Here is a 12,360-nt window from a genome sequence, read left to right on the forward strand (position 1 = left end):
GCAAAAACTTTCAATGAAGTCAGCCTTGTGACAAAAAGTTTTGATTAATCAGCCAGCCTTGTGGCAAAAGTTTCAATGAAGTCAGCCTTGTGACAAAAACTTTGATTAATCAGCCAGTATGGTGGCAAAAAGGTTTGATTGATTAGCCAGCCTTGTGGCAAAAAAGTTTGATTGATTGATTGATTGATTGATTGATTGATTGATTGATTGATTGTGATGATATAGATGAGATACTCCTATCATAGAGATGATAAATGTCTAATCTCCTAGGGTATTTGATTTGGATATTAGGGATGCTTATAAGAAGCCCGTGGGTCCTTGTACGAAGCCCAAGAGGAGGCTATTCGAGGGTCCTTGCATTGTAAGCCCAAGAGGAGGCTATGGGAGGGACAATCGAGGGTCCTTGCATTGTAAGCCCAAGAGGAGGCTATGGGAGGGTCACTCGTTTGTACAAAGCCCAAGGGGAGGCATGGTATAGTTGGTTTGAGCTCTTAGAGCGATTTCACCGGGAAACCATACTCTATGTCCTAACCTAAACTAGGGAGATTCTTTGCACGAAGCCCAATAGGAGGCTATGGGGAACCTAGTGTTGTACTAAGTTGAACAAGTATATAACACAATCACAAATATGAACAAGTACGAACAAATATGAACAAGTACATGAACAATTATGAATAGTTATACATATATATGACAAAGTGTGTGTATATAATGGAGTTTATGAAGGAAATATACCTGTAAGCATGATCCGTTTGCAAATACGGGGGGCTCGGGACTTATACTCGGGGAAAGGCCCATTGAGTTTATTCAAAGCTATGTAAACAGGTATTTACAAGGGGTCTTGGGACTTATACCTACATGGAGGCCCGTGGTATATTTTTGGGAAGATTTAAAGAAAACCTTCATTTTTGATCTGTTGTTCGGAGCTAAAAAACAAATTGAACGAGATATGTACAAAAGGCGTACAATGAAATACCTAATTTCATGTACTGGAATGAGACTTATACCTATGTGGAGGCCCCTGTTTTATTTACAAAACATGGTTGGTTGTTTTATTAACAGACGCAAGGTTTCGTCGTTTGAAAAACTGCTTGAAAGTTTTTTTTGTACAAAGAAAAAGGAAAGGGTATATACAAAAGGGCTCGGGACTTATACCTACATGGAGGCCCATGTTTGAAAATCAATTGATCAATCCAAAAAAAGATTTAATCAATAGTTTCTTTTGAAAAGAAAACCAAAAAAAGAAAAGGTTTATCGTTTTGAAAAACTGTGATCGTTTGTTTTGAAACGGTTTGAAATTTTGAAAGAAATCAAATTAACTAAGATAAACACAAAGATTATACTTAATTTACACCTAAATGATTAGGGTTTGATCACAAAATATTTACAAATGATTAAGTTTGAAAAATCAAATGAAAAACAATATTTAAAGTATTTAAAAAACACTTAAAAAATATGTCATTTCGAACTTAATTAAAAATGTATTAAATAAATATTTTTTGTGATTTTTTTTTATATTCATAAAACACATATATAAAATAAGAAGTGTGTAAAAAATGAATAAAGAATGAGTTAATTTGATAGGTTAAAATAATTGATGAAATTGTGAAGAAAAATAAGAAAAAAAGTGTTTAAAAAAAGGTTTTGGTCCCTAAGGGTGTTGAACCCACGACCTCATGCTCACCACTCAAAAACATAACCAACTGGACCACGCGCGTGGTCTGATTAACAAAGGCAAAGATTTGATTATATTTCAAACTCAATTTTTGAATTTCCTTCGCAAAAAATGGCGCCAAGAACACCATCCCCATTTGAATTTGAAAATCTCTGAAACTGAACCAAATTGATCAAGTGAAGGGTCTATCTTACTCGTTTTTTCACAAGGAACATGATGGTACCATTTAATTTCATTTATTTTCACTCTAGGGCCATTGATTCTCTGATGAACACGAAGAACCCTAATTCTATGATTCATTCTGAAATCGTGTATGTGCAAGTTACGATGCAATTGATTGAGGGTTAATGATCCTCATGTGTGCAGAAACAAGATGGTAAATCAGTTTTTCATTTATGATGCATGTATGTATGAGTTTGAAGTTCATGAGGCTTACCTTCAAAAACGGAAAAACTGGAGATTGAATTCTTCAATAGAGGTGTTACAGATGCTTTGCAATAATCTGGATAGCTTCAATGATGATTACGGAACATGTCTGGATGCTTGGAGTGAACTGAATTCATCTGAGCATAGCCATGGGACCCGATCTGCAGTTGCTTGGAGTGAGGATCGAATCTGATGATGGAGGTGTTTCAGATCATGAATGATGGTTGGGATAGTTCATATATGGTATATGGGATGTGTTTGGATGGTTAGATTGGACAGAATTGAGCTTGAATGAAAATTGGCATGATAAGGCTTATGTTATGCATATTTGAGAAGTAAGGTAGTGATTCTGAGTTTTTGGTGTTTTTGGGGTGTATGGATGGATCAGACACATCACATATGATGTTTATGAGTTGTGGGAAGCATCACTTTGCTCAGAACTTCAAGGGTTTGGAGGTTGGGATTTCTACCTCACTTTGAAACTTGAAACTTGCAATTCAAGAAAGAAGAGAGAAAACCTATGATTGTGAGGTTTTGGTGTGATTTGAAGAGTGATTTGCACCTCTATTTATAGGCCATGGATTCTGAATACAAGCCCTTGCAAGTTGATCCAAGAATGGTGATTTGGCACTTAAGAGATAGAAAGGAATCTTACCATTAAATGCATATGGTTAAAGTGACTAAACCATGGTTAAAATTGGCTATGCTTCTTATCTCTTTCCCATCTGTCTCAAATCAGAAAATATCTTCCAATTATTGCATCTATGCATCATTACTTGGATCATAGACCATATGGTTCAAAACTTTGGCAAAATGACTTGAAATTTCAAGTGAAAATGATCACTAATGGAGAAATTCAAAGCCATAGCTACACTCCATATTTTTTCATGCTCTTGGACATTTTGGAAAGCTCATGTTACACACTTCAAAACCCTAGTTGAAAGTTTCTTCAATACCTTTAAGGAAATGGGTGAAAAAGATCCATGAACTTTGAAGAAAATGAGGTTTTAAGTGAAATTTTCAAAAGATACCAACTTTGAGGCTCCATATCTCTTAAATGGTTGATCTTTTGAAAAAAAATTATATGTGACAAAGTTGTTCATTGGATCAAAATCTACAACTTTCATGTTGGAAGTTTTTTTCAGTTTGTAGGTGAAATTTTGAGAAATTCCCTTCCAAAGTTTGGAAAAAACCATTGAAAAACACTTTGAAATTTTTCTAAGTATAAAAGTCAAACTTTTGACTTTTTGATTCTTGATTGATTTTCTTGATTTTTCTTGATCAAATGACTTCATATATCATATATTGATGATTTAAAACTTCAAAAGTCAAGGTTGACCAAAACTCCCCAAAAGTCAATGGTGATCTTGTACAGTTGACTTTTTCAAACGAATCGCGTTTCTGGAGATTTCAAATGAACCAAGCTATCCTCACCAAATGAATGGTATGAATGGATAATATTAAGGCATTGGATGATATTGAATCATAGTTTGAGTTGTGACACCATGTCCTGGTTAAAAAGTCAGTTGTTCAGATGAATTAGGTCAAAAACCCTAATTGTCGACCAGATGAAATTGATGACTGTAGGTCTTGAATTGAGATACAATTTCCATTGTATATTGTCATAGGGATTATTTGAAGATGATTGAGGCCTTTGATTGACTTCCTGGGGATTTTTAGGGTTTCCCAAATGTGATCCCTGATTTCAGTCCCTGAAATTCAAAACCCTAATCTGATGATTTGAGATTTCACTGTTGATCAATCTTTGTGTAGGAGATGTTCTGAGCCAATGGATTAAGTCAAAATGATGCACTTGGGGTCTTGAGGTCATTTCCCAAGTCATTAGGTCAAATCCTGAGCAAAAGTCAGGGGTGTGCTATCTTCAGTCAAAACCCTAATTTGGTTGATTCAGTGCCTTTGAGCTTGTAGCAACCTGCCCTAAAAATTAGACTTTTAGAGTCGCCACCTATTCTGAAGGGCGAATAGGAAACCCTACGCAGTTTAGAGATCGGGGTAAGTTATTATAATCAGGTCGAGGGAAGGTGTTAGGCACCCTCAACCCTTTCCTATTGGCTTTGAATCTAAGGATCAAGTTTTATGGCTAAAAGTTAAGGTTAATAGCTAAGGAATTGAATAGGGGAAAAATTGAGATTTGAGTGAATTGAGATTTTAGAGAGGGGGACTCGCCTTGGTTATCCAAGTGCCTACGTATCTCCTTATGGAGAATCAGAGTCAACGTAGTTCGGGCACAAGGTTGTACGCCTTAGAATTGAATTGATTGTTTGAAGTGTATTTGAAATTGTTTAGAAATCGCAGTTGAATGGATGAAAATCCGTAGTAACGTAGTTTAGTGTTTTTTAGATGTTTGGGCGTACAACCCTGATTTAATTTGTTACTGTTAGATGCGGTGATCGATAGATTCAATCAGTATAGCTAACAGATTGATGAGCATTGCTGGTTACTCAGATCAATAGATTCGATCATCGCGGGCAGCAAATTAACTGTGTTTTAATTTTTGGATATTTTTATCCCTCGTCTAAAGCGACTAATAGATTTAGTCGGGTCGAGGAGAGAATTAATTTGGAATTAATAAATTAAATTAAATTGATCCAAACCATCTCTCGCCTAATGTGACCAATAGGTATGGTCGGTTCGAGGAGAGAATTAATGTTGAATTATCGAAAGGAAAATTAAACAATTATAAAAAAATATCATATAAAAATTAATTAGTTTTTATCAATTAAATTTTATTTCTTTTTTTTTATTAGCGCAGGGGGGTGTAAATTGTATTTGATGAGTGATTTGGGAGGGTGTTAATAGCAAAGGGCTTGGCCCATTAGAGTTAAGGATCCGTTGGATCCAGTGTGGTGAGGGTGCACACCTTTTGACGCATGAGCAAGATCAGGCCCATCTGATCAAAATCCTATGGCCTGCATGCGTTTGAATCCGCGGGCGCACGGTCAGGGAAAGGCACCGAATCATGTTCGGTATGCCAACCGTGTGGCTATCGTGAAGCCACGTGGCTTCAATCCGTCTGACCGAAGGGGAATACCCTCGTCCTCATCTCTCCGTCTCTCATTTTCCCATCCTTGTCTCTCTCTTCATTTGATTTCTCTCTAACCTCTCTCTAGTTTCTTCAAACATTTACCCAGCAAACCTAAACGCCCACCGTGAACCACCACCAACCACCGTAATCCTTCCCCAGAAACCACCGTAAAGCCCAGTTTTCCGGTTAGCATTCAACCAGAAAACTCATATATTCAAACACTAAACCCAGAAAACCCCATAATCCCAAAGAGCCCTAACCCTAACTCTCTTTCAATGAAGAACCCTAACCCTAACCTATGAATCTAAACCGCAATCAAACCCAGATTCAAGCATAAACGACGTATCGATACAAGATCAAGCAAAAAGCTAAGCTAAGTTCGTTTGAGGTTACCTTTTGTCTTTAGTTTCAGAACGTATTCGCTCCTCTCCTAATCTCTCTCTTCGCGTGTGTTTGTAGGTACGGAGATGAAGATCCACGAGAAGTCCGTGGCGGCGCAAGGTGTCTCCGAAGAATTTTCCAGAAAAATCCTCCCCCCTCATCTCATTTTCTTTTCGGTTTTATAGCATTAGGTTAGATTTTAATTAGGAAAACTTAGATTGATTTAGGTTAGTTTTGATTTTGATTCGTTTGTAAAAAAAATACCCTGAGATTTCATTTGTTCACGAATTCAATAAGATTTGATTTCTGTTACAATTGTGATTGAATCTGTTTTGTTAATATTAGATTTTCTTCTGTTTACGATTTGATTCTCTCTTGCGTTTTGATTCACCAATCTATGGGCCTGGGCAAAGAAATTGGAGCTAGGGTTTGTGTGGCTGTAGCGGCGCTGCAGGTTGGGAGAAGGTGGGAGATGATGAACAGGACTCGGGTCGGGTTTGACCCGGTCCACCCCTGATCCGCATGGCCCATAGAATTACCCAATATCTGGCCCAATGACCTAATTAGTCCATTAACCTCAATTAACTAATTTAATTAATCTTAATAACCTATTGATAATGATATTAACAATGATTAGTAGCATTTAAATGGTTCTAATAATAATTAACACCAATTATATTAATGCTAATGATCTTAATAATTGACAATAACACCTATTTAATATTTCATAATACTAATCTAAATTTATAGTTAAAATTTATATTACTAATAATCCTATAATTAGTAGATAATAATAAAGATAATAACATGATTGAATGATGAGATAAACGGGCCCAAAACAAATTGGATCCTAAGCATTTGCTATTCATACCTTCACTTATTTTAAATCAACCTATAAGGAAGTTTCATAGGAGAGCGGGTTTGATAATAGATGTATCAGACCCTATGGCTCCTAATTTTTAACATCCTTAATAAGTTGAAACGGGAATCACATCGGGTAAATTTTGGGGTATGACAGCTGCCCCTATTTAATTACCTTGGATTGAATGGCGTGAGAATACGCAGGTCTCACGCTTTTTTTTTCGGATCGAAGGGTTATTAAATAATGGAAGACCCCTAAATTTACCTTGTGCTTGAGTGTGAGAGAAAAGAAATGTCTTGCTAAAGCCTGAGACTTACATAGCGAGGACTCGCAGTCAGTTGTGTAAAAGATTGTTTTTGTGAATGCATATGTATCATGTGTATGCATATGATCCTGTTGTTTGTACAATGTACATGTGTGAATGCTTATGCATAAAAATGTTGCGTGTATGCAAATGAGTACGTATGATAACTCCAACACCTTATCTCCTTATCACCCATTGAATTTATTTAACCCTTTTGAGATATTTGCAAATCCTAGTTCGGATTGTATTTGAGGAGAGATGAAGTAATGTCTTACATAAGACTACCTGAAGAGGTTTCCTGAACAGGGTGGATCATTGGTAGATGTGGCGGAGATTAGGCTCTAAACAAAGCTCGGGAAGAACTGTCTTAGAGAAGACTAACTGAGAAACACCTTGAAAGAGCAAGATATATCTTAGAAAAGATTGGATAAATAGTTGCAGAATATTACCTAAAGAAGTTGAGACATGTCTTAAACAAGACTACCTAGAAAGACTCCTAAAAGATATGAAGTATCTTGAACAAGATTACCTAGAGAGGCTTCCAAAAAGATATGAAACGTCTTAAACAAGATTACCTAGAGAGGTTTCTAAAAAGATATGAGATATCTTAAACAAGATTACCTAGAGAGGCTTCTAAAAAGATGTGAGATTTCTTAAACAAGATTACCTAGAGAGGCTTCTAAAAAGATATGAAACGTCTTAAACAAGATTACCTAGAAAGGCTTCTAAAAAGATATGAAATTTCTTAAACAAGATTACCTAGAGAGGCTTCTAAAAAGATATGAAATTTCTTAAACAAGATTACCTAGAGAGGCTTCTAAAAAGATATGAGATATCTTAAACAAGATTACCTAGAGAGGCTTCTAAAAAGATATGAGATTTCTTAAACAAGATTACCTAGAGAGGCTTCTAAAAAGATATGAAACGTCTTAAATAAGATTACCTAAAGAGGCTTCTAAAAAGATATGAAACTTCTTAAATAAGATAACCTTAACAGGTTTCTAAAAAGATATGAACTTCTTAAACAAGATTTTCCTATAAAGGCTTCTAAAAAGATATGAAACATCTTAAACAAGATTGACCTGGAAAGGCTTCTAAAAAGATATGAAGCGTCTTAAACAAGATTTTCCTATAAAGGCTTCTAAAAAGATATGAAACATCTTAAACAAGATTGACCTGGAAAGGCTCTTAGACGGGAGATGATATGTCTTAAACAAGACTAACCTATAGAGGTTCCTAGCGATGATAAAAAGATTTTATCGGAGGCTACCTAGAGAGGTTCATATAAAGGGCATGAAATATTTTGAACAAAACTACCTTAAAAGATTAGGATGTGCCTTAAACAACACTGCTTGGGAAGATTGATAATCGTTTTGGACAAAACTACCTGGAGAGGTGAGAAACTGTTTGATTGCTCCTGGATTGTCTTTAAAAAGACTTGGAATGAGGTATTAGAATTGTATCTGTTAAGATTGAATCGTTGATACGATCATATTTGCGCTGTAATTGGATGATAACATCCCTTTGATTAGGAAGTGACCTGAAAAGGCAAATGTTGAATTTATGCAGTGTTATGATGTATGTGTCATGTAATGAGATTCTCGAAATAAACGAGAATTATGTATGACAATTCCACATTGTGGGTTGTGGGTAATACAGGCGTAAGAAGGCCGATTACACAGCAATGCTCCTTGTGTGATACTGGCGTGATTTCCTCAATATCAAAAATTCTGAGAGACACACCATTTTGACTTTGAGGAAATATCCTTAGAGAGAGCTCGAATATTACCATGTCATGCCATGAACCTGATATGCATTGCCCCAGTATTTGAATTCTTGAAAGATATGCCCCAGTCAATAGGACCATTGATTGTATACCCCTGCAATCGTTGCTATTTTCCCCCTGTTTAGGAGAACCCCCTAGATGTGATTCTCCCGGTTCAGGGATCTTTGTAAGCAATGATCGCCTTTGATTAACCCAATCTCCATGATGACAGGTGTTGATTTGGATATGAAGCGAATGCTTTTCAGAATTAGTCATGCGTCTTAGTCGTGTCCGATGGACAAAAGTTCACTGAATACTCAGGATGAGACGATGTCTTCTGTGAGATTACTTGGAAGATTCCTGGAAAGGATAAGAGATTGTCTTGAACAAGACTGTGCTTTAAACAATGCTCGGGGAGGCACATTTGCAAAGAAGGTCAAAAGATTCCCATAAAGGACAAAGACTGTTTTAAGGAATGTAGTGTTTTAAACAAAACTTAGGAAAAGACATTTTGAAGAAGGTTATCCTAGAAAGGATAGGAGACCGTCCAAAAGAAGACTGTACTTTATACAAAGTTTGACACAATTTTTGGAAGCATAAGAGAAGTTTGAACATGTCTGAAAAGATTGATGGGTGTCTTTTAAAAGATTACCTAGAAAGGTTCCTGGAAAGGATGAGGGATTTATTTTTTTTTAGAGAAAATTACCTGAAAAGGGCAAGGGATGTCTTAAAGAAGCCTACATGAAAAAAGTTAAGAAATGTCTTATAGAAGACTACCTAGAAAAGGTTCTTTTTTTTTTTGGAAAGGAATATGTCTTAGAGAAGACTATCTGAAAAGATTTCTGAAAATGACGAGAGACACCTGGAAAGGTTTGTAGGATGTGTCTTAAAGAAGGCTATTTGAAAAGGGCTCCTAGAAAGGATCATAGATATTTGAACATGTCTTAAAGAAGACCATATGGACAGATTGAGAGATGTTCTATAAAAGTTCCTGGAAAAGAACGTGAGAGTGGTATTGACAACATTTGATATTGGGTGACCTTTTGCAACGTGCCCCCAGTAATGGACTTGCCCCCCGGGTTACTCAGAGTCCTTGAGAGATCTATGGATCTTGATTAGATTGTCCCAGATAAATAAGATAATACCGGGCCATGCCCTGTGCATACAACAGCCATTCGAGTCAAGCGTAAGAAATGTTTCTTCTTTGATGTGCTTTTAAAGCTATTGCGCCTGTCGGCAGGATTTTTTTTTTAGCCATTAGCCATGCCCCATGCAACTTCTCCCTGATGTTAAAACATTGGAATCTATATAGACCAGTGTGCTTTACGATGAAATTCATAAGATGCAAATGCATATGTCTGCCTTGAAAGTTTAAAAACATTTTTGAGTAAAAACGAAGTTTTTTTTTTGTAAGAATGTGATATCAACTCAAGAGTTATAGTAGACCTTAAGGAGTCGGGATACCTTTTTGTAACAGTATGCTTTCGAACTAACCATGTTTCAGTTAGGACTTTTAAGGGTTGTAACGTGGCCTGGTTCACGGTTTTAAGAAACAAAGGATAATGGCTCAAAGTTCATTTGTACCCACCCCAATCTTCGTGACGTTCTCCAGTCCTACGCTCAGTTAACTATGCATTTACGCTCCAAAAGACTTTGGGAATTATAACATCGACATTTATGATGGTTCAAAAACCAAAGGTTTATCTGTAAAGACAGTCATCCTCCTTTTGTAATATTTTCCTTTTGTCAAGGGTATATAGTGACCCCCTTTTTTTTTACTTTATTATCCCTTATTTTGCCTGAACTGTTTATTTAAAATTACAGTCGGCGGGATGCCCCAATTTTGCCTAAGTCTCCCTTAATAGGTTTTGACTTGGCAGGCCTTGCATTGTTTTTTCTTTTTCTTTACGGACATTGACTGCCGGACTAAATGATGATGGGGAACCATCGGTGATTATGTTCAAAGGAACAACTTGGAATAATTAAGTTAACTGAACAGCTACCCTACCCCAGGTTATGTATTAAGGGTTTTATTTTGTATGAAGGAAAACTCCTACTTCTTTGGGCTCAAAGGGGTTGACGAGGGATTAACATCCTTATGTAAGTATAAGATTGCGCCTAAGAGGGGGGGTGAATTAGGTTTTCAAAAATTTAATCGGTTTTATGAGAATACTTCTAATAATTTTAGGTTAAGTGTTTGAAGGTTTTTGTAAGGTTCTTTTCTTTTCTTTGGTAATGGTGATGAATGCAATAAAGTGCGGAAAAGTAAAGAACGCAACGATATATACTGGTTCCCCTCACAATCCGAGAGTACTCCAGTCCCCTTTCAAACACGAAAGAGATTTCACTATAGTTAGAATTATTGTACAAGCCTGTGCCTACTATCTAACCTATAGGGTGATCAAAGGTTCTTAACACCTTTAAGATCAATCAACACTAATGTGAATGAAGAACAATCCTCTTCAAACACACCACCTACTTCCAACAATCCTGGATAGTAAGGAGATAATTTTCTTTGAATTTTTACAAGAGATTTAGATGAAGTTTGTATAGCACTATCAATCTTGGATTGATCTTCTTCTTCAAATAAACAATTCTCAAAAATGAATATAAGTGTTCACAATGTATGCATGAAACTTTAAATGAATTCTCAATGAAAATGTGTGTAGAAAGTTTCATATAAAAATTCTGGTTTGTGGACACTTGAAAATAATGAAATTTATGAGTATGAATTGTTAATGAAGAAGGTGAATAATGATTTTGAAATATGTAGTATTTATAATGTGTCAAACACCTCTTTGAATGGTTATTTTTCCATGAAACAATGCAATGATCAAGTGGTAAGAAAATGGATTCGTTTGAATAAGATCATGCAATGAAAAAACACACTGGTTCAGTAGGAACCGGTTCCTACCTGGGACAACCCGGTTCCTGCTGAACGTTACAGCAGAAATTTCAAATTTTGAACTGAGGAACCGGTTCCCACCTAGGGACAACCCGGTTCCCCATAGTAAAACACAGAGAACTAAAAACTTAGAATGTTGGGAACCGGTTCCCCCATAGGGACAACCCGGTTCCTAAAACCTTTATTTTGAATTTTAACTTTGAAAAAGGTTTTAAATGAACTTTTGAAGGATGACACTTTGTAGTATGTTTATGATATGCATGGAAATATATTTGTGAACAATTATATGTCAAAGTGAGTATTGTTTATACCTTTGACACTTTAGCTTGATTCTTGAATCTTCACAATTTCTTCAAGACTTTGAAATGATGTATTTTTGCTTGATACTTGAAATTCTTTTTGCACATCCTTTATAAAAGCTTGATGTCCATATTGTCTTCATCAAAACACACTATGCTTGAGAAGCTTGCATTTACATTCTCCCCCTTTTTGATGATGACAACCAAGTCTTGAAAATGTTTTGAAAAAGTTGTTTTGTGCTTTGAAATTATGTTGAACAATGCAAGGCTCCCCTTATGTTAGAGACTCCCCCTAAATCCATGATTCCTTGATTTATGGTGATGAGTTTCATTTGATAATTTTAACAATGGCCTGCATTTTTCTTTGAAACAAAACAACAACAAAAACACATGCATATTCTTCTCCCCCTTTGTTATTATCAAAAAGGATGGGGAAAAAGAGAGAAAAAAAATATATGAAATATTACACAATGTAAAATACCACAAAGATAACACAAAAATGAAATACTACAAACATAACATGATTTAAACGATACGAAACGTAGTTTTTTTTTACGATTACAACACAAACATAAATAGTCCTAAACATCACGAACATAAATGGAACATTGTCTAGAAAACATAAGTAAAAACTAATAATAGAAAGAAAACATTACATAGAAATTAAAGCACATAATTTAGTCACTTTCATCCATAT

This window comes from Vicia villosa, unplaced genomic scaffold, assembly GCF_029867415.1.
Source record: "Vicia villosa cultivar HV-30 ecotype Madison, WI unplaced genomic scaffold, Vvil1.0 ctg.001297F_1_1, whole genome shotgun sequence".
NCBI classification, from domain to species: domain Eukaryota; kingdom Viridiplantae; phylum Streptophyta; class Magnoliopsida; order Fabales; family Fabaceae; genus Vicia; species Vicia villosa.